This window comes from Cynocephalus volans, chromosome 3 (genome assembly GCF_027409185.1).
Source record: "Cynocephalus volans isolate mCynVol1 chromosome 3, mCynVol1.pri, whole genome shotgun sequence".
In the NCBI taxonomy this organism is placed as follows: Eukaryota; Metazoa; Chordata; class Mammalia; order Dermoptera; family Cynocephalidae; genus Cynocephalus; species Cynocephalus volans.
The window spans coordinates 83,764,792-83,787,499 of record NC_084462.1 but is presented as its reverse complement, the minus strand read 5'-3'; positions in this window follow the sequence as shown (position 1 = coordinate 83,787,499).

Sequence of the window (22,708 nt, the reverse complement as noted above, 5' to 3'; positions counted from 1 at the left end):
CCCAATAAGATAGCATTAAGAGGCATGATCTTTGGAAGGGATTAGGTCATGTGGGCTTTGTCCTCATGAATGGGATTGGTGCCCTCATAAAAGAGGCCTGAGGAAGCTTGTTTACCCCTTCTGCCATGTGAGGACACAGCAACAAGGCAGCATCTGTGAAGCAGAGAGTCCTCACCAGACACCAGATCTGCTGGTGCCTTGATCTTGGACTTCCCAGCCTCCAGAACTGTGAGCAATAAATTTCTGGTCTTCATAAATTACTCTGTCTAAGGTATTTTGTTATAGCACCTTTAACAGACTAAGACACCTCGTTACCCACCACCTTCTTGATCATGGCCTCGCCTTCACTGACATCTGGTTTACAGTTTTCCTCTCCATTCCTAATACTACTACCGTTCTGGTAGATCTCTACATTAGTATGAACAACCTATGCAGGTCTTAATCACACAGCTCCTTGACTTCTTCAGTACCAGTGACCTTTGCCTCATCTCCACACCAGAACCCAACCCCATGGCTAACTCTGGACCTTCCTGGTCAGCATGCAGAATTGTTCTAGTTCTGAGACTGGACTCTATTATTCAATTCTCTAACCAAAACCTCTGCTCCGCTCCAGATCTCTCACCACCTTATTCCCATCATTCCCATTTTTTGGCTTTACCACTATCTCTAGTACCATGAGCCCTCTGACTTTTCCCAACTAATCACCAACTCCTAGATGCATTGCCTATCCTACTTGTCCTGGTCCCCTATGGACGTGGTCAATCCTGAGAATCACACAGTTAACAGACTTTCTGCCTCACCACACCCTGGATCCATCTGCTCATCTGCTTTTCCTCTCAAGTGTTCAGGAATCTGATTCTAAAAAGTGAAATTGAGAACTTAGCTCTCAGTTTCAACTACCCAAATTTATTATTAAATAAGTGGAATTTTAAGATGAGTTCGATCTTAGAAATAATCTAGTTCAAGTCCCCCTCGATTTACAGATGATGGAACGGAAACCCAAGAAGGTGAAATAACTTGCAAAGGTCACAGAGCTCATCAAACAGCAAGGTTGAAACCAGCTCCCAGCGCTCCTGGCCTCCTGACTCCAAGCTTAATGCTCTTTCCTTTATGCCACATCCCCTCCCCTAGCCAGTCACTCACTGACGATTGTCACACACAAGGGCTTAAATAAAAAACGTTTTGTTCTCTGAGTTATGGGATTTTACACCATCTGTTAATACATTAGAATATATTCTCTGTTTTTTGTTTTATCAAGCACTTCCTTGTCTAGCTGAAGAAAATAACCTTCAAATGCCAATAATACGAGATCATAAACAATCTGTAGTAATTGATGAGCCTACAAATGGTTAATGAATCATGAGACTAATTCCCTGTCACAGGGGTTCTCAATCCCAGTGAGCATCAGCATCACCAGGGGAGATTTTTAACAGGATTTAGGATTCTTTTACCCTCATAGATCTAATATAAACAGCAATAGCATGTGCATATTCTGATCTTAAAAAATATCTCTTTGCAAATAAATAAAATTTATTTTGTATTTATTTCTAGTAGTATAGTTTTGTGCTGAAAACTATTTGTTTTACAGAAAATATAGTACAGAAGTATTTGAATTCCATTTTGAATTTTATAAAACCATTTTAAAATGCAAGGTGTTATTTAATCTGTATTTCCTATCTATCTGGGGGGGGTGTATATTTTTATATATACTTTTTTTTTTTTAAGAAAATGTGAGACAAAATATATAGGTACTGAGACACCCCACCTCCTCCCCAGACCTAAATATCAGAAGCTCTGGTAGTGAAGGCAGGCTATCTTGATATTTTTTAAACTTTCTCAGGTAATTCTGATGCCCATCTAGGTTGAGAAACAACTTTATCTCTTACAGCCACAACTCCAGAGTGTGAGGTGAGTAGGCTCTTTCAATTTCCCACTTCCAAAAAAACAACACAGTCCAGAAACTTCTTGGCATCTGCTACTCTTGAGCTAAAGACTCCCAAACTGAGCATATATAGAAATCAGTCCAAATCCACAGCTCACACCCACTGTTACTTGGATGTGTAATAGCCGTATGGATAAGCTTCTCATAGACATCACGATGTCATTGAATGGGATGTCAATGGCCTCTCACAACATCCCACAATGCTTTTCTATTGCACTTTTCCTGTAACTTTATCTGTGTGACCTTGAGTATGTCAAAACTACTCTGGGACAATATTTCCTCATCTGTAAAAATGAAAAACTTGAATTACTCTTAGTCTAAAATTGTATAGTCCCTCTCTAGCTGTTCTTTCCTTGTGTGCCCTCTAAGGACTTCCCTCCTGGCTTAAATTTTGGTAATACAGACCAGTTACAACCATATTTTACATAGACAAGACCAAATTAAAATACAAGTAATTTTTTGTTGTTGTTGATGTTGTTGTTGCTGCTGTTGTTATTTAGCACTTACAATAGGCCAGGCACTGTGCTAAAATTTTTAAATATTTTGTCACATCTAATCCCCTCGAAACCTTCAGGGGCAGACACTATTATTGACCCCATTTATAGATGAGGAATCGGATTCAAAGAGATTAAATAATTTTCCTAAAATGGCTCAGTAGGTGGCAGAACTTAGATTCAGACGAGATCTCACTAATTCCAGAGCTTTCTATTCAATTATATTCCTCTTCATGTTTGGAAATTCAAATGAATAGATAGTCCACTGAGGACTTCTATTATTGGGAAGGTGAATAACTGGGTTGTGAATCAATAAGTTATGACTCTATTTTGTTTCTACAGAAGCCTAACCCTTTGACCCTTACAGAGACCTTTTCTTTTTTCCATTACAGAAACACACACACACACACACACACACACACAAGCAAAGAGCCAATGGATATGTTACAGAGTGTTTCTGCTGGATGGGGCCTCTTAGAGAACAACTACTCCACCTCTTTCATTTCATATAGATGATGACACTAAGGCTCAGAGTCCCTCTTAAGGTCACACAAATCTAGTTAGAGGCAGAACAGGGAGCCCTCTCCATTATTCATGTTGCCTCCCACGGTTAGGCATTAGTAACTACTTTATAGCTACAAATGATTTTTTAATACACTCATCAATTTTTCAGAGACACTGGTAAAATCCCATTACAAGATTTCCATGCAACAAAGCTGTTTCTATGTAGCAGAGAATAGTTCAAAATCATACCACTTTGCCCATCAAAGTCATATACCACCCTAAGAGTACATGAAATTCTGATGATGAATGACTTTTTCTTGTCTCTCCACACACCAGTTACTCTGCATGTGACAAAAGTGCGGTTGTCTGTTTTCGTATGTTCATCCTTTTGAAATAATTTAATCAGACTCAGCTATATGAAACTCTTTGTTCTTTTAAGTAAAAAGCACTTGTCCTTTACTATCTCCTCCTCCTCCAGAAATATCCAAATCACTTATAACATGAGGTTGAAGAGCACCAAGTCTTACACCCAACTGATGATGTAAGGAGATGCCCAATACATAAAATCAATCTCATACTTGGCTATTTGAGAAATGTTCCATGTATATTTCCTACTCAAGAGCAGATTTCTACAATTCATTCATTAAGCAAACATTCATTGAGCACCTACTCTAACAGTTTGTGTGCTGGGAACAGAGAGATGTACAAAGCAGAGGTTCTCTTTTCAAAGAGCTCATAGTCTATTAAAGAAAATGGATGTACACAGACAATGAAATAGAATTTGGTAAGTCCTACAATAAAAATAAATTCAGGATCTGAAGGATCTCATAGGAGGGTCATTTAACTATGCTTGGAGGGCAGACGCTTCCATATGGATATGAGACATGAAGTGGGTCTTGAGGGATGAATAGGAATTCTCTAAAAGGACTAGATGATGAACAAAATTCCATGTCAAGGGAAGAGCATGTGCAAAGACCTGAAGTAGAAGAGAATGTGGAATATTTAAGAAACTGAAATCAGTGGGACATGGGGTTGAAAGATGGGTAGTATTTTTATCATGAAGAGCCTTTCAGCTTTGGGTCCTGAGATGCTTCCTGACCTTTCTATTAATTGATAATTTTTACTCTGCCAATCACCTTCTCCATCTCAAAGTCCTACTAGATTCTTGAAGAATTGCTCAACTTCAATAACATCTATGTCTTCACCTTTGCATGAAGAGCAGTCTTTCACTTTTCCTTTCTATCTCAAAAAAAAGTTGTTCTTCCTTTTGTCCAACACTGTTCTTTCCTTCTGTTCTTTGCTTCCACTCCCTCTCTACCCCTCTGAGTTATTGACCATAAATTACCTCTCTCCCTCTTCTGTTTCCCCATCAACATTAGTTTTAACACCCTGCTATGTATTCTCTTCATTTATTCATTTATCAGTGTTTACTACCAAATTCCACTCTGCAGTAGGATCTCAAAAAATAAATAAGAAAGGGACACTGGTAAAATCCCATTACAAGGTTCCTGTGCAACACAGCTATTTCTATGTAGCAGAGAATAGTTCAAAATCATACCACTTTGTCCTTCAAAGTCACATACTACCTTAAGAGTACATGAAATTCTGAAGATGAATCCTTTTTCTTACCTACCCACACATGAATTACTCTGCATGTGAGAAAAGCATGGTTGTGTATTTATGTATGTGTTGATTCTTTTGAAATAATTTAATCAGACTGAACTATATACAACACTCAGTTCTTTTACACAAAGAAAAAGAGACCAAAAACAAATATAATTAAATGTACTTGATTTAGTCTACACAATCTACTATGTGACGTAGTTTGGTAGAATCATCCTGCACTTCTACAGCCAGGGTAGAATTTACCTGTGTTGTTCATGAAGTAGCAAGAAGATCCACTTTTATCCTGAGCTTCAAGAAGGAAGCAACTCTGCCCACTGAACAAGATTTACAATGATCTGCCTCCAGGCATTGAGAATACCATTTGAGGCATTCCAAATCTGTTTATTCTCTTGTGTTGGCCTATTTTCTGTTGCTTATAAAAGAATACCTGAAATTGGGTAATTTAGAAAGAAATAGAAGTTATTTCTTACACTTCTGGAGGCTGGGGAGTCCAATGTTGAGGAAGCATTCTGGTGAGAGCCTTCTTTCTGGTGGGGACTCTGCAGAGTCCCAAGGCAGTGCAGGGTATCTATCACATGGTAAGGGGGCATGTTCACATGTTAGCTCAGGTCTCCCTTCTTTTCTTAAAAAGCCACCAGTTCCACTCGCATGATAACCCATTAATCCACAAATGGATTATAATCCATGCTTTCATGCATGATCCAATCACTTCTTAAAGGACCTATCTTTCAAAACTGCCACATTGGGGGCTCAAGTTTCAACATCCGTTTTGGAGGGGACAGACATTCCAACCATAGCACTCTTTTCTTCCCCAACTCAACTAAAGGCACAGACTCTTCAAACCACAAATCTGGGAGTCACCCCTGATACCTGCATCATCTCCCACGTCTAACCCAACATCAAGTCTTAGTGATTTCACATCCAAAATGTAACTTAAATCCATCTGCTTCTAGCCGCCTGTACCATCACCAAGATACCAGCCAGCACTGTATCTTGTCTGAACACTACACTTGCTTCCAAACTAGTCTTTGCACTCCACTTATGCTGCCTGTCAAACCATTCTCAGCTCATCAACCAAAGCAATCCTTTTCAATTGTAAATATCATCTTAGCATTCCACTTTCAAACTCTAATTGGTTCCTATTTTTCATCAACTAAAAAAATCTTTAATATGGCATAAACACCCTGAGGGATCTTGCCTCTCCCCTACCTCCAAATGTGAAACACACAGCTTCTCACTTACCATGCTCTGGTCTGCTTTCCTTTCCTCTAGAGCACCAAACCAGTTCACACCTCAGAGCCTTTACACAGGCAGTTCCAGCTGCCAAAATGTTCCTATAACCACTCTTCATCCAGCTAATTCCTGCTTATCCTTCAGAGTTCAAGAAGAGTTCTCTTCCTTCATAGTATGGAGCACAGTATGTAATCAGACATTTATTTGTGGGAATATTTATTTAATACCTCTCCCACCAATATACTATAAGCTGTAAATGGGCAAGGCCTCCATCTTTTTATCTTCACAACTATTTAACACAGTGTCTGATACAGAATGGGGTTCAGTAAGTATTTGTGAATGAATGAATGAGTGAAAAAGAAAGGCAGGAAGGAAGGACAAGAGAAAAACTACATCAATCATCACGTTAGAGAAAGACAAGTAACACGTAGTCATTTCTGCATCATTTTCAGTTCTCTGTAGCTTCTCATCTTTGCTCTTTTTTTAAAACAGCTTTATTGATATATAATTCACATACCATACAATTCAAGATTTGCCTATCCTGGATGTCTCATATAAATGGAACCACACGGTACCTGGTCCCCTGTGACTGGCTTCTTTCACTTAGTATTACGTTTTCAAGGTTCATCCACTTTTGTAGCATGTATCGGTGTCCTTATTTTTTACTGCCAAATAATATTCCATCGTACGTGCGTACTACATTTTACTTATCTATCCATAAGTTAATGAACATTTGGGTTGTTTCATTTTTGACTATTATGAATAATGCTGTTATGAACATTTGTATACAAGTTTTTGTGTAGACATAAGTTTTTATTTCTCCTGAATCCAGCCATCCCTCAGTATCCATGGTGGATTGGTTCCAGGACCTCCTTTGGATACCAAAATCCACAGATGCTCATATAAAATGATGATTACTTATAGTACTTATTACAATGTGAATCCTAGTAAATAGCTGTTATACTCTATTGTTTAGGGAATAATGACAAGGGGGAAAAAGTCAGCACATGTTTAGTACAGACACAATTTTGTTTTCAAATTTGAATGGTGAGCCCACAAATACAGGGGGCTGACTATACAAACCTAGGAGTGAAATTGATAGGTCGTGGGGCAACGCAACGTTTAGCCTGAGAAACTGCCACACCAGTTCCAAAGTGACTGCTCTCTCTTACAATCTTACCAGCACTGCATGAGGTTTTCAATTTCTCTGCATCCTCACCAACACTTGTCATTTTCTTTCTTCTTTTATTCTAGCCCTCCTAGTGAGTACAAAGTAATACCTTATCGTGGTTTCTATTTGCATTTTGCTAATGCTGATAGTACTGAACATCTTTTCATGTGCTTATAGCCCCAAAAACACATTAAATAGAGGTGTACCCATACCCCCATGGAAGGTAAAATATGTGAAAGTACTTCAAAAAGTTTATGGAAAGATTCATATTATCTTTTAACTCTATTTCTCCATGCACTTTTTGAAGTACTTTCAAATGTAACTATATAAAAGCTGCATTGCTAGCTGACAAAGTGTTATATTTTGTAAACATTTAATTATATATTAAGTTTTTATGAGCAGCAACCTAAATATATATTAATTTTAATTTTGTCATTTTCTTTTCCTGTTTTGAAATCAGTATAACATCTTTCCAGGCGTCCAATGCAGCTATGGGTCCCTATTGTGCTTAATGGTCATTCCTATTCAGTGGTAAAACAAAATATTGACATTTTGCATAAGATAAGGGAAGAAAAGTGGTTCCATACTACCTGAAAGGGATTCTGAGAGTTTAGAGGAAGAATAATCCAGGCCAAACCAAAATTATTGCCTTGGTCTTACTCTTTACAGATTACTTCCAGTTTTTTAAGGTGGAAAGGAACTCCCAATATATCCATTTTAATGTGCTGAATATCTGTATATATTGTAACCTTTATTAAGTTTTCATTTCAGAATATCAATTTATTTTTTATTGAAGCATAATTGGTTATACATATTTTAGGGGTACAATGTTGACTGCCATCACCAGTGTACAACATATGTTGATCAAATCAACATTATTAGTATATTCATTACTACAAGTCGTAATTATTCTTTATGCTCCTTATCGAATCTCTTCCCATCCCCCTCTCACTCCTCCCCACCTCTAATAACCATAAATTTGCTTTCTCCTTCTGAAATATTAATGTATTATTGTGGTCCTTTCTCTCTCTCTCTCTTTCTTTCCTTCTTTCTTAGCTCCTGCTTATGAGTGAGGAAATGCAGTATTTCTCCTTCTATGTCTGCCTTATTTTACTTAACATAATTTTCTCCAAGCTCATCCATGTTGCTGTGGTAGAATTTCATTCTTTTTTATGGCTGAGTAGTATTCCATTGTGTATATATACCACAATTCCCTTATCCAATCATCCATTGATGGACATTTAGGTTGGTTCCATATTTTGTGTCGAGCTCTTTTACCTGTCCATAATCCTGCTGACTGGGCCAATTGTCGAGCTAGGGCTGGGTCTGGAGCTCACAGACGCCTCAAGCCCATTGTCCAGACTGAGTCACAAACCCTTCACATGCCAGGCTGGGTCCTCAGACCCCCCACACACAGGTCTATGAGCTAGGTAACTGGCAAAAAGGTCCTTGGAAGCTGTAAGTTTGAAAGCATGGGTGTGCGGGCAGACACATGAGGCAGACACCAGCCAAGGTCATGGTGCTGCACATGTGCACTAACTCCACCCACACACACAACTTGCTTACAAAGAATGCACCACACCACCCCCAACTGGGCAGGTGAGGGGGCCTGATTAAATTAACCTATTTTCCCAACATTCTGGCTATTGCAAATAGAGCTGCATTGAACATGGGAGTGCAGATATTCCTTCAACAGGATTTCTATTCCTTTGGATATATACCTAGAAGTGGGGTTGCTGGATCATATAGTAGTGCTATCTGTAGTTGTTTGAAGAACCTCCATACTGTTTTCCATAATGGCTGTACAATTTTGCGGTGCTACTGTGAGGAAAATGGAGTTAGTATAGTTGGGCCCTCTCCTCATATCTGGCTTGGTATGATTCAGCACATCCATTGTAAACAAGTTACATAAGAGTAGAGGTAGTGCGCATGTGCGCCTGTGTACCCCTCGGCTGGGCTCATTGCCGCTATTGTGTACTCTTCAGTATGGAAGGCAGCAGCTCTGAACCACTGGTGGGCAGAACTCATCTGGAATAAAGCATGTCCACTTTGCCAGCGGCTAATCAGTTTTTCTTTCACTTACCTGACTCAGGACCTGCACAAGACAGGACAGAGGTGTCTGTGATCCAGCCCAACACCCACCAACAGTGTAGAAGAGCTCCCCTTTCTCCACATCCTCACCAGCATTTATCATTCTCAGTCTTTTTAATAATGGCCAGTCTAACTGGGGTGAGATGATATCTTAGCGAGGTTTTTAATTGCATTTCCCTGATGATTAGTGATGTTGAGTATTTTTTCATGTACCTGTTGGCCATTTGTATGTCTTCCTTTGAAAAAATGTCCATTCAGCACCTTTGCCCATTCTTTAATTGGATTATTAATAATTTTTTACTGTGAAGTTGAGTTCCTTATATTCAGAATATCAATTTATTAATTTTCAAAAAAATATTCTGTTGTCTTCCTGTCTTCAAATTCTCCCTCTTAAAAAGTACCTTCCAAAAAATTAGGATTAATTCAATGTCTCTATGCACTGTTACACATATGATAGTCATTATCTCCTTTAACTTCATAGGTGCCTGCACTTGATGGATAGCAACCCTAAGTGGCTAAAAGTCTGTTTTTCAGAGTTAAAAAAAAGACAATCAAATAATTCGATTAAGACTTACTTCAGAAGTTTGATTTATTCAGACTTATCTGTTTGGGTGCCTATCATGTGATGAAAAGACAGACAAATAGACAGATAGACAGGAGCATAAATTATGCTCAGAAGGTGAGGAAAGCCCTTTTCCTGTACAAAAGTCCCTAAACCTAGGGGATTAAACTTTCAACTATATGTACTGTCCCCCCAGCTTAAGAGAGCTATTGTGTACCCAGAAGATTGACAAAGTATCTCATCAGGCAAAAGCAATCTGAGTCATAGGTGTTAATGATTTAATCAGTCAAGGATTTAGTGAATCCACAAGTTTCTCAAAAAGACTCAGATGGGTGGCCTCAGCAAATAAATTCTGATGCAGAGCATTAGTTCCCCAGGCCAGCCAGCTCTAATACCCCAGGGTTGGTGGGTAAACCAGACATGGAGTGTCTCTATTTTCACATCAGACTTAGCATTTTACAGTAACTGTTTCAAATCACTAACAAACTCTAATACTGTGATGGAAATCTATGAATAACTCTGTCCAGCAGGTTCTCTTCTAAATTGTATTTGTTTTTCCAATGGTATGATAGTGTAAAGGATTTGGACTCAAAGTCCTCCAAATTGTTTTCAGTGCTGGTTTTTCCACACAGTCCTGTGGGGAAAACAGCAAATCATTAAATCTCTCTGAGGCCCAGTTTCTTCATCTGCAAAATGGGGGTGCTAATATCTCTCTCAATGAATTCTTGTGAAAATTAAGAGTGAGTAGATACAAAAATAAATTGTTTTGCATACAGCAAAATAACCACAAAGCTACTGGCAGAGGGAGACTAAGATGGGGTGTTCCTCCAGGAAGTTTTTTGCATATTTATTCCCAAAACAAAAGACCAATGTTGGCTTAGATGCTTAAAATTATCCTATCTAAAAACTTCATTTGACCTTCAGCCCATCATTCTTATCTTCAGAGTATGGCTGGACTCAAGGAAGCCCACTGCCCTCCTAACTCCCTTTTGAACTCATGCCTAGTGTTTCTTTGGCTTTCCCCCATCATAGTCACAGGGAGTAGCACTCGGTAATATTTGTGGTTTGGTCTGATCTGTAGGTGGAGTTCATTCCTTTAACTTAGCTGTTATCTGAGCCAGACTTGAGGGGCAGAGGAGTAGGTGGCTGGATATTGACATTCTATTCTAAATTATACGCTAATTGGAATAAAATAAAATTATGCTGCTTTGAAAGAGATTGGCTCATCAATACAGCCAAACTATGCTTCAGATATTCAAAACACCAATCCTGTCATTATTAAAAAGGCTTATGGCAATTAGACTGACTAATTTTGTTTCTACTTTGATTTAGCGATGGCCTTGCAGACACAGCCTAAGTCACTTTAATTAGAAATGTTTGTTTACATCAATATTACTTTGCACATTTATGAGACTCCCACCAGAAAAAAGTGCTCATGTTCAACCTAAATCTCCTTACAGGAGCTTACGCTTCTGAAGGCAAAGGAAAAAAAGAATCTCTGATTCTACTCTTCATCCATTCATTTTCCAGTCAACTACTGTGTGCCAGGAACTGCACTGAGCAAAGAGTCTTAAGAGCAATAGAAAGCAATCCCTTATACCAGAAAGCTCACTGTCTAGTAGGAATCAAACCTACAAATGAACAATTACAATATAACAAAATAAGGGATAATATAAAGCTATGTGTTACAGGAGTACTAAGGAAATAACTAGCTCTGCCAGGAGAAATGGGATTAGGCTTCATAGCTGATATGACATAAAGCAAGACTTGAAAGATGAGATCGAAGTTTATAGATAGAAAAAGCAAAAGGGGCACATGAAGCCCACCATGTTCCAGAATAAGCAAGTCATTCAGTGGCATAAAAGTAGATAGGGATATCAGGGAAAACAGTGAGACAGGATTTTGGATTTTATCCAGCTGGCAATGGGGAGCATTTGACAGATTTTAAGCAAGGGACTGTTAGATTAGATTTGAATTTCTACGACAGCTCTGGTGGCAATAAAGAGAATAGACAGGAGAAGGAAGATACTAAGTAGCAAAGCCCATTAGATGAAAATGAAACATTTGTTGAGAATCTGCTGTGTCATGCACACAGTAGGCCCTTTTGCTCTTGCTAGCTCAGTATTCTCACAGTATTGCAGGACTTAAAGAAACAAAATTTCTCCCCAAATCACTTCTGAACTCATTTTTAGCTTTTCTGTGAATCCCTGTAGGTAAGGCCTAGGAATTAACACTGAATAAATATTCCTGGGTTTTCTCTGATTTGCAAGAAGAGCCTATTTAGCTTCACGATTGTCTAAGTATTTTATCTGCCTTTTAGGATTCTTGACTTTCTTACATTTACTCAACTTCATGTTTAATTGGTCAGCAATACTTTCCATTCTTCCTCTGACACACTCTCAGACTCGCCCCTGCATTGCGGTATCATGGTGTACCAGAAAGAACCCAAACTTTGGGGACAAAGTTTATCTTGGCCCCACTCTATCACCAGTGTGTTATTTTGGTCATGCTATTTAACCTGTCTTGGACTTCAAGATATTCCTGTACAAGATGAGCTTGCTTTTCTGATCTCTTTTGATGCTTGTGATGACCATGTGACACTATTTCAATAAACAAGACATGAAGACATCTTAAGGGTTGGGGTGGTGCAAAGGATGGGTTCTGGGGAGCTTTTTTGTTACCCATGACACTGTTCTCTTTCTTCCTCCCTTCCATGTGAGTGTATTGAGTGGAACATAAGCAGCCATTTGAAACCATGAGAGAAGGCTGAGAAAGTTAGAGAGAGGGTGGCTCTGGCATAATTGATCTGCTTGAACCAGCTCCACAACAAACTCTCTTGATTTCTTCTTATGTGAGGAAAGTGACTTTGTCTTTGTTTAAGGAAACATTACTGTGGATTTTTTTTAAGGTTTTCTGTCACTTGCAGCCAAAATCTTCCAAAAATATGACCCTGCTTGTTCATGGAAGGTCATCAATGACCTCCATGTTGCTCTACCCAATGCTCAATTCTTAATCCTCACCTTAATTAACCTAAAAGCAGCAATTGGCATGGTAAAACACTTCCTTCCCTTCACTTGGCTTCCAGGAAAAGACACTCTCCTGGTTTGCCACCAACTCATCGGCTGCTCAGTCTGTCTCCTTTGCTAATTCTTCCTCAGCTCCTTGACCTCTCGACGCTGAAATGCCCCAAGGCTCAGTTCTCTTTTCTATCTAGATTTACTTCCTTTGTGACAACCTCCAATTTATATCTCTAGCCTACACCTCTCCAATGAATTTCAGATTAATACATCCAATAGTCCACTTAAGGTCTCTACTCAGATGTTTAATAGATAATTCAAATCCAATATATACAAAAATGACTCGTGAGTCTCCTCCTGCCTCACAATACCCAGGCTACCTGAAGCCCTTCCAAATTGAACTAAAGATGTTTTATTTTTCTGGTTGCTCAGGACAAAAACTTTGGAGTCATCCTTCATTATTCTATTTCTCTTGTATCTCACACCTAATCTGTCAGCAAATTCTATTGGCTCTACCTTCAAGTTATTTCCAGAATCAGGTGATTTCTTGACACCTCTGCGTCTGTGTCCTTGGTCTAAGCCATCACCATCTCTTGCCTGGATGTAGTCACCTCTTAACTGGGTTTGCCACTTCCACCAGTGGCCAACTAAAGTCAATTTTCAACACAGCAACTAGACTCCTTTTAAAGTCTAAAGTCAAGTGACTCCCCACTCAAAACCCTGCTCACTCAGTGTTGAGGGAAGGCATAAAAAATTATGTTTCTAAGTCCTGTGCCATTTAAATCAAAAGCTTTTATTATTTCTCTGGTTGCTTCTCTCTTTTCTCGGCTTTTATTTTGGAAAAAATTATACCTACATAAAAGTGGTAAAAAAATATATATAATAAACATTCACATTTCCTTAATCTAGATTCAACCACTCTTAATATTTTGCCACATTTCCTTCCTCTCTCTCTTGTTATATATGTGTATGTATAAGCATATATATTTTTTGCTGATCCATTTGAGAGTAAATTGCAGACATCATGCTTTACCCATAATTTTTCCACATGTATCTCCTATGAATATGACATTCTCCTACATAATAGAATACAACGATCACATTCAAGAAATTTTGACTTATACAAGCACGATATGATTATCTAATATGCAATCAATACTAATTTCCCCAATATCCCAACAATGTTATCAACACTATTTTTTTTTAATCCAGGATTCAATCAAGCATCACACACTACATTTCATTGCCATGTCTCTTTAGTTGCCTTTATTCTAATGTCCCCTCTTTTTCTTTTCTTTTTATTTTTTCTTACTTTTATAACATTGATATTTTTTAAGAGGCCAGGTTGATTGTCTTGCAGAGTGTCCCTAAATTTTTATTTGCTTGTTTTCTCGTGATTGGATTTTTTCATCACTAAATAGGTAATATTTAGTTGCTTCTCTTTAAGTGATATCTTTTAAGTAAATAAAATAAAACAAGCAAGTACCACAATCCTATCTCTTCCATCTCAAATCCCCATCCTAGTTTTTCATTGTAGTTGCTCAGTAAAATATTCTTCCTCTAGGGCCATTGTTGAGCATGTGGTAGACATTGGTGAACTCTCCCTGGTTCACTGGGGATTCCAGAAAAAGAACAGAAATATTGTTAGAGCTCAAATAACTAAGTTTAGAAAGTTTTTCCTATTTCAGGACTACAAAGAGATTCTGACATAGAATTTCACAGTGATTACCAGGCCACTGAGATCTTTTTTCTATCTAAAATAGTTTTTGTTTTTAATTGAAAAAATTAACACATATACATAAACAAGTGAAACTATACAAATGCCTACAATAAAAATTAAATTTCTGTCTTACTCCAAATCCTCCCAATTCCACGCCCTGGAGATCCACTGTTAGCAGTCTCTTGTGTACCTGTTAAAACACTTTCCACTTACAGCCATAATACACACTGCTCTGCATCTTGCTTTTCAATAATAGAGATCTTTGTATGCTAGCACAAGTATATTTATATCTTTCTCTTTAATAGCGACATAGTACTCCATAGAATGAACCATATTTGAATTGACTTTATTGATTCAAATTATGAATCAACCAGAATTTTTTTTTTTTTTTTTTTTTTTTTTTTTTTGCCTTTTTTGTGACCGGCACTCAGCCAGTGAGTGCACCGGCCATTCCTATATAGGATCCGAACCCGCAGCGGGAGCGTCGCTGCGCTCCCAGCGCTGCACTCTCCCGAGTGCGCCACAGGCTCGGCCCCAACCAGAATTTTTTTAATTGATCTTCCATTCATAAATTGTGCTATTGCTATTGGAAACAAGGCTACAGAAACATCTTTGTACACAACTTCTTTAAATACTTAGCTCAGGATAAATTTCTAGGCGTGGAATTACTAAGCCAAGCTAAATGTGAGCATTTTCAGTTTTGTTAGATAGTGTTCAATTGCCCTCCAAAATGGTTACACCCATTTTTCTCTCATTCATAATGTTTGAGATTGAGTTTTACACCCTCCAACACTGGATATTATCAAACATCTAAATGTTGGCAATGAGGTAGGTATCTTATTTGGGTTTGCATGTTCTTAAATTTAAATAGTGCTGACTATTTTTATATTTATATAATCCACTTATATTTCTTTCCCTATGAACCACCTGTTTCTATTCTTTCCCTGGTATATCTACTGAGTTATTATTTTTCCGTTTATTAAATTATCTAGTGCTTTTTTAGCTTAAAATGATTACTAGATTACTAGAGAAAATATCTATTTTTCTCAAAAATATAGGAACCACTTGAGAATTTCAGCTTTTCCTCATGAGTTTACATAGCCTAGAGTATAAAAAAAAGTCACATATTCTGTTTTTACTACTGCAAGAAAGGTCACAAAAGATATCTCATATGTTACATTTATGGAGTTACAATTTCAGATTTGAAAAGCCTGAGCCAGAGTATGGAAAAACTTTCAGCCCGTACTAGATAAATATTTAATAGTAGACTCCCCAGAATTTTTGCTATATCTTTATTTCCCCGTTCTTTATTCTTTTGGAAAGAAAAATCTCTTTCTTCTTCAAGACTCTTATACTTGCTCTCTTTGTTACTTGATCTTTCAGTCATTAATTCCTGACCATCAAGGAGTTCTTAGTTTAGGGTAGATAATCTATAAATATTTAGGGGGGTGTTGAATGGATATATGGATAATACCAGGCCTCCTTCAGAATGCCCTTTTATCCATATGTCTGCTTCTCTTGATAAGAACTTACAAGGACATCAAGTGATGGTCCCCTATTTCCTAATGATAAAATCATGGATCTGATACCCTTTTTCCCTCACTGTGTACCATGTAGATCTGTTATGGTTTGAATGTGTCTCCTCCAAAATTCAGGTGTTGCCAATGTGATAGTATTAGAAAGTGGGCCCTTTCAGAGGTAATTAGGTCATGAGGGCTTCTTCCCTCATGAGTGGGATTAAGGCCCTTATAAAAGAGACTTTAAGCAGTATTTGAATCTCTTGTCCCTCTGCCTTCCACCAGGTGAAGATGCAGCAAGAAGGCCCTCACCAGATGTCGTTGCCTTTATCTTGAGCTTCCCAGCCTCCAGAACCATGGTAAAGTAAATTTCTTTCTTTATAATTTACCCAGTCTCAGGTATTCTGTTATAACAGCACAAACAGACTAAGACAACATCCATGATACTTTGTTGCCCTTCTGCACTTAGTTTACATGATATTTACATAACTGTCTGCCCTACCAGACTGCAAGCCCCCAGAAAATCCAAGCTGTGTCTAATTCACGTTCATACTGAGGGCCCAATATAGACTTTGGTACATGGTAAGTCCTCATTAAATATATTGAATGAACAAAGAAATGAATAAAGTTGTAATAGCTGTTCACTTATTACCAGTTAAGACCCAAGGCAACCCTTCCCTGCTCACACCTCAGTTTAGGAACATTCCCCCAATAGACCCTTTCTTCCAGAAGCAGGAAGGTAATCAGGTCATTTTGAAAATAATCAGGAAAAGGTGTTGGAGCCTGATCATCCATTGTCAGATCTCCCTCAGGGAATATTATAAATTAAATTACAGAAAATCTAGGCTGAAATATTTATAAAGTGATTTAAAATATTTAATAGGAGACTTAATTCTTCTCAAAGGGAAACTGCTCTCTTTTCCCTAGTTAGATGAAGAGTTGTTTTTCTTAAGCCCAAAAGATGTAATTGATTATATAAAAAATAAATACATAAATACATAACTAAAAGTTAAAGCTATTACTAACTTGGAATCCTCAGAAGCCAGGCTGCCTTGGGCATATCTGTGCTGGGGTTCCCATCTCCTTCCATCTGCAATGGTGATATTTTTGCTGTATTAGTATAGGGCAACCTCTAGCTAAGAGGGCATTAGTACGCAGTCCAGCATTGAAAGTCTCCCAGGGATGCAGGAGCAGCCTTCATTTCCAGCCTGAATTGTTTCTTAATGGAATTCTACAATGCCAAAAAAGTTTATGCTGAATTCTTGACTGAAGCTTGTGACAGCACAATGATTCAACTGACAGCTTGGCTTGGGATCCCAGGAGAAATATAATTGAGTAGGGACTTAGAGGTTTGAGGTAAACCAGTCCCTCCCGATGCTGCCTGATTGAGAAGTAGTAGCATGGACTCATAGGAGTTAAAAGCTCGAGAGAAACACCCTAAAAATGAGGGACCAGGACCAGGTGAGGAAACCGAAGCCCAGAGAGGCATTAGATTTTCTTGGGTAGAAGTGTTAATGGGAGCTAAGGAAACAGATGGTGAGTGTTGATTCCTCTTCCCAAAAGTTTGGTGGTGCAAGGAAAGAAGGCAATAGGAACTCCTTAAATACTTCACAATACAGCAAGGATTGGTACCATAAGGGTCTCACTAATGGACGATAAGGGATTATTTTGAGAGTCACAGCTCATGATACTGACGGATAAAGGCGTGATGATACAATGAGTTGCAGAAAGTAAACTAATATGAATAGCAAGAAAGATACCATTTGAGTTGTACACTCTTTAGATATACAAATTCATTCAGCCTCTATCTTTTGAGATCTAAGATAATTTGTTCCTATAGAATCTTTAGGAGACGGAATAATGGATCCCCAGAGATACTTATGTCCTAATTCCCAAAACCTGAGAGTGTATTATCTTACATGGCAAAAGGAACATTGAAGATGTGATTAAATTAAGGACCTTGAGATAGGGAAATTATCCTGGATTATCTAGGTGTGCTCAATGTAATCACAAGGGTCTTTATAGGAGGGAGGCAAGCAGGTCAGAGTGAGAGATAATGAGATAAGGAGATAATGAAAGGAGAGCTCAGACTAAAGCAAAGAAGGGGTCACCAGCCAAAGAATGTAGGCAGCCTACAGAAGGTAGAAAACACAAAGAAATGGATTCTGGCCTAGAGCCTGCAGAAGAAATACAGCCCTCCTGACACCTTAATTTTAGAACCTCTGACCTCCACACCTGTAAGATAAATTTGTGTTGTTTTAAGCCACTGTTTGCATTGATATGTTACAGCAGCAATGGAAAACTAATACAGAATCTAAAGTGGATTATGAAGAGAAGATTAATTTGCTTATTTAATACAATTTAGCCCTGGAGCAGTGGGAATACAGGCAGTATAAATACAGAGCTGTGCTCTGACCACCGTCATTTCCAAACCATAGTCTTTCATAACTCTATGGCACGTTCTCATTCAGTTTCTTCTCCCCACTGTTCCCTTCCGCCCTTTTCCACCTGTCATGTTCCTACTCATCCTCCAAAGCAACTCCAATGTTACTGTCTTGTCTGTGATGTTGTCTCTGATGCCTCCAGGAAGATTTAAGGTTTCCTCTTTTGTTCGCATTGGACTTTGTTCCTCTGTTACACCATTTATTGTAGTCTGTCATTAAACCTACCTTTGTGCTTCCCCTAACTCATAATCTACCCTTACCTTAGTCTTCACAGGTGTAAGTGTTAATCAAATCACCAATTGGCAGAATATCAAGCAATTTGTTGGCAAAACATCTTCCCATGTTATTTTTTTAAGTGTGGTAAAATATATGTAACATAAAATTGACATTTTTAAGTGTGCAGTTCAGTAGTGTTAAGTACATTCACACTGTTGTGCAATCTCTACAACCCTATTTATCTTGCAAAACTGAAAATCTATACCCATTAAACAACTCCCCATTTTCCTCTTCCCCCAGCCCCTGGCAACCACTATTCTATTTTCTATCTCTATAAATTTGACTACTCAAGATATCTCATGTAAGAGGAATCATATAGTATTTGTCTTTCTGTTAGTGGTATATTTCACTTAGCATAACATCCTCAAGATTCAGTCATGTTGTAGCATGTTTGAGAATTTCTTTCTTTTATAAGGCTGAATAACATTCCATTGTATGTATATACCGTATTTTGTTTATTGATTCAGCTATCAAACACTTGGGTTGCTTCCACATTTTGGCTATTGTGAATAATACTGTTGTGAACATGAGTGTGCAAATATCCCTTTGAGGCCATGTTTTCAATTCTTTGGGGTATATGCCCACTAGTATAATTGATGGATCAAATGATAATCCTATCTTTAATTTTTTAGAAACTACCATACTGTTTTCCATAGTGAGTGCACCATTTTACATTCCCACCAATACTGCAGAAGTGTTCTAATTTCTCCATGTCTCTGCCAACACTTGTTATTTTGTTTTAAGAGTTTTGTTACTGTTATTGTTTTGTTGTTTTGGGGGGTGTGGGCTATCAGCCATCCTAAAGGGTGTGAAAAGGTATCACTTTGTAATATTGATTTACATTTCCCTAATGATTAGTGACACTGAGCATCTTTTTATGTGTTTCTTGGTCATTTGTATATCATCTTTGGAGAAATGTATATTCTAGTCCTTTGCCCATTTTCTTAATTGGATTGTTTGGTTTTTGTTGTCATTGAGTTTGTAGAAGTTCCTTATATAGTCTGGACATTAACCCTTTAATAGATATGTGATTTACAAATATTTTCTCCTGTTTCATAGATTGATTTTTATCTGTTGATTGTGTCCCTTGATGCACAGTTTTTTTATTGTGATGTAGTCCAATTTATCTATTTTTACTTTTGTTTGTTATCTATGCTTTTGGTATAATATCTAAGAAATTGTTGCCAAATCCAATGTCATGAAACTTTCCCCCTATAATAATCTCTTCTAAGAGTTTTATAGTTTTAGGTCTCACTTTAGGTCTTTGATCCATTTTCATTTAATTTTTGTGTATGGTATAAGGTAAGGGTTCAACTTTATTCTTTTGCATGTGGACATTCATTTTCCCACAACATTTGTTAAAGTTCCTATTATTTCTTTTTTTTTAATTTTTATAATTTTTATTGTGGTAAAATATACATAACATAAAATGTAACATGTTAAGCAGTTTAAGGATAAAATTCAATAGTATTATATTCATTCAAATTGTTGTGCGTCCAAACTTTTTCATCATCCCAAACTGAAACTGTACCCATTAAACACTAACTCCCTATTACTCTTTCCCCCAGCTTCTGGAAACCATTATTCTACTTTCTGTCTCCATGAATTTGATTAGTCTAGGTACCTCATGTAAGTGGAATCATACAATGTGTGTCCTCTTGTGACTGGCTTATTTCACTAAACATAATGTCCTTAAGGTTCATCTATGTTATAGCATGTATTAGAATTTCCTTCCTTTTTAAGGATGAATAATATTTCATTGTATGTATATACCACATTTTCTTTTAATATTTTTAGATTTTACTTATTTATTTTTTTATGGGATACAGAACTATATTTCAATACATGTATAAAATGTGTGATGATAAAATCAGGATAATTATCATATTCATCTTAGTAAACTTAATAACTTCTTTCTGTTGGGAACATTTGATCTCTCTCTTCTAGCCATTTGAGAACACACAATAAGTGATCGTTATATATGCCTAGCACTACTGTACACCACTAGAACTTATTTTTCCTATCTAGCTGTAATTTTGTGTCTACATTTTTTGCCTATGTAACCTACATGACATTGAAATATAAAAAGCACCTTTATACGCACTAAAATCCATAACCATTAAGAAATCATGATAATGCAGCTGTAAGACAAATGAGTTTCTTCTGAGGAGAAAAGTCTGGGGCCAGCCTGTGAGGCAAAAGTACCAAGCAGGAAATGGAACCACAAAACATAAGGTCAGTCTTTACATAAAAGCAGCTTGGAGAGCCTTGCAAGGAACACAGTAGCCTGTCGATATACCATATTTCATCTCTATACATTAAATGTACATATACTTAATCCTCAGAAGATTAACCCACCAGCCAAATACAGACAAGAAAAGATGCAACTTCATGTCTAATTACCATTTAGGACTCCAGTGATTTTGGAACCCTCTGAAACATGTCAGATCAATGTTGTGATAATTTGGTTTTGGTTATAACACTAGATGCCTCATTTCCATTCAATTATTATATTCTGTTGATTAAAAGGATTTCTGCTTACACCTTCTTTAAAATTGCAGTGAACTTTTGTTCTAGGATTGTTTCTAGAATTAATATTCATTCAGCTTTTAGTCTCATTTGTTTCCACGACATCAACTACAATCATACTGTAACTGATGTCTCTAACAGGAAAAGTTAAATTATGTTTATAATAGCATTCAATGAAATTGAACATATGTATATAAAGTTTTTGGAAAGGTTTATTTTTAAATTTTATGATAAAAGTTCTGCTACTAAAAAGACTAAAATTCAATTCTCTGGACATTTTACCATTTCTGAAAAATGCTGGATAAAGGAGGTTTAGAATGTAGCAGAGCAGGGTGCAAACAGATATCATAGCCCAAAAAACAAGTGAACAGAAATCTGAGTCTGCTTAGCAGCCTAGCAAGTTACTAGCTGGTAAAATATGCTAAACTTCAAGAAATTAAATTAAGTGCTCTGTACAGATACAATAAAGTTTGTTCACTTTCTCTGAGTTCTGCTAACAAACATATGACCAATAGACAAATTTCAATCAAATAGGAAGAGCTTAAGTGTAGGAAATACATGATCAACCCAGTTTCCTTCCTGCACCACAGGGCATAGCTTCATGCCATCTGGTGAATATTAGGGGAGAAAGCTGCCATCTGCCACTTCTGCTAATACAGGGGACGGGGTAGCTCTCCCCACCCTGTAAGCCTACAGGAGATTTTCTTATGCCTGTGTACATGCCCCAGGGCTCCAATTGATGAGTTTAAATGTACTCTGAAAGTGTGTGTGTGTGTGTGTGTCCCTACATATTCAACACCAAGGCAAGATATCCCTTTCTTATAATCTCATAAGTGACATAGGAGTCCACTTTTGGCCAGTTTAGCTCATCCCACAGCAAGGTCTTCCTATCCTGCCTGACTCAAAGCCAAGATTCTATCAGATACAACCTAAACTAGAGAGACAAAATTGGACAGCAGCCATAAAAATAGATTATAAAATGGACACGAACAGAATTCAAGGTATGAAAAGGACCTGCTATTTCTTCTGTTTTACATTCCCTTCAGGAAGAATGGAACCAAAATCATCCTCAAATAAGTGTTTCCATAGGCTTTTGTAGAAGAATTTTTAAGGCGTCATATCTTTCCTTATGCTAGGAAAAAGTGCATTTTCTTTCAACGTTTAAAAAGAGCAAGAAGAGGGCATAAAATTTTAGTCAAAGAGGCCTTAGCTAGATCCAAATTTGAACTATTTCTAGAGCTTAATGAGGTGGGAATTGGGAGAGAAAAACAGGAAACATAAACAGATATAGTTTTTCTGCAAATTATGTCAGGCCTGCCAGTTTCTCAAACTGCTGCAAATAATAGGTACTTCATATAGATTTATTGAATAAATGAATGAATGAATGAATATGTGAACGAATGAATGAATATGTGAATGAATGGAATGAATCCCCTGTTCCATAGAATGAGACCAATTGATCCCACTTGATGATTCAAGCCACCCACAAAGTTTTATATTCTAAAGAAGTAAAAGATAAAATTTTCTAAAGTCCCTAAATGACCCAGAGCATGATTCTATTCCTAAAACATCACTACAGCAG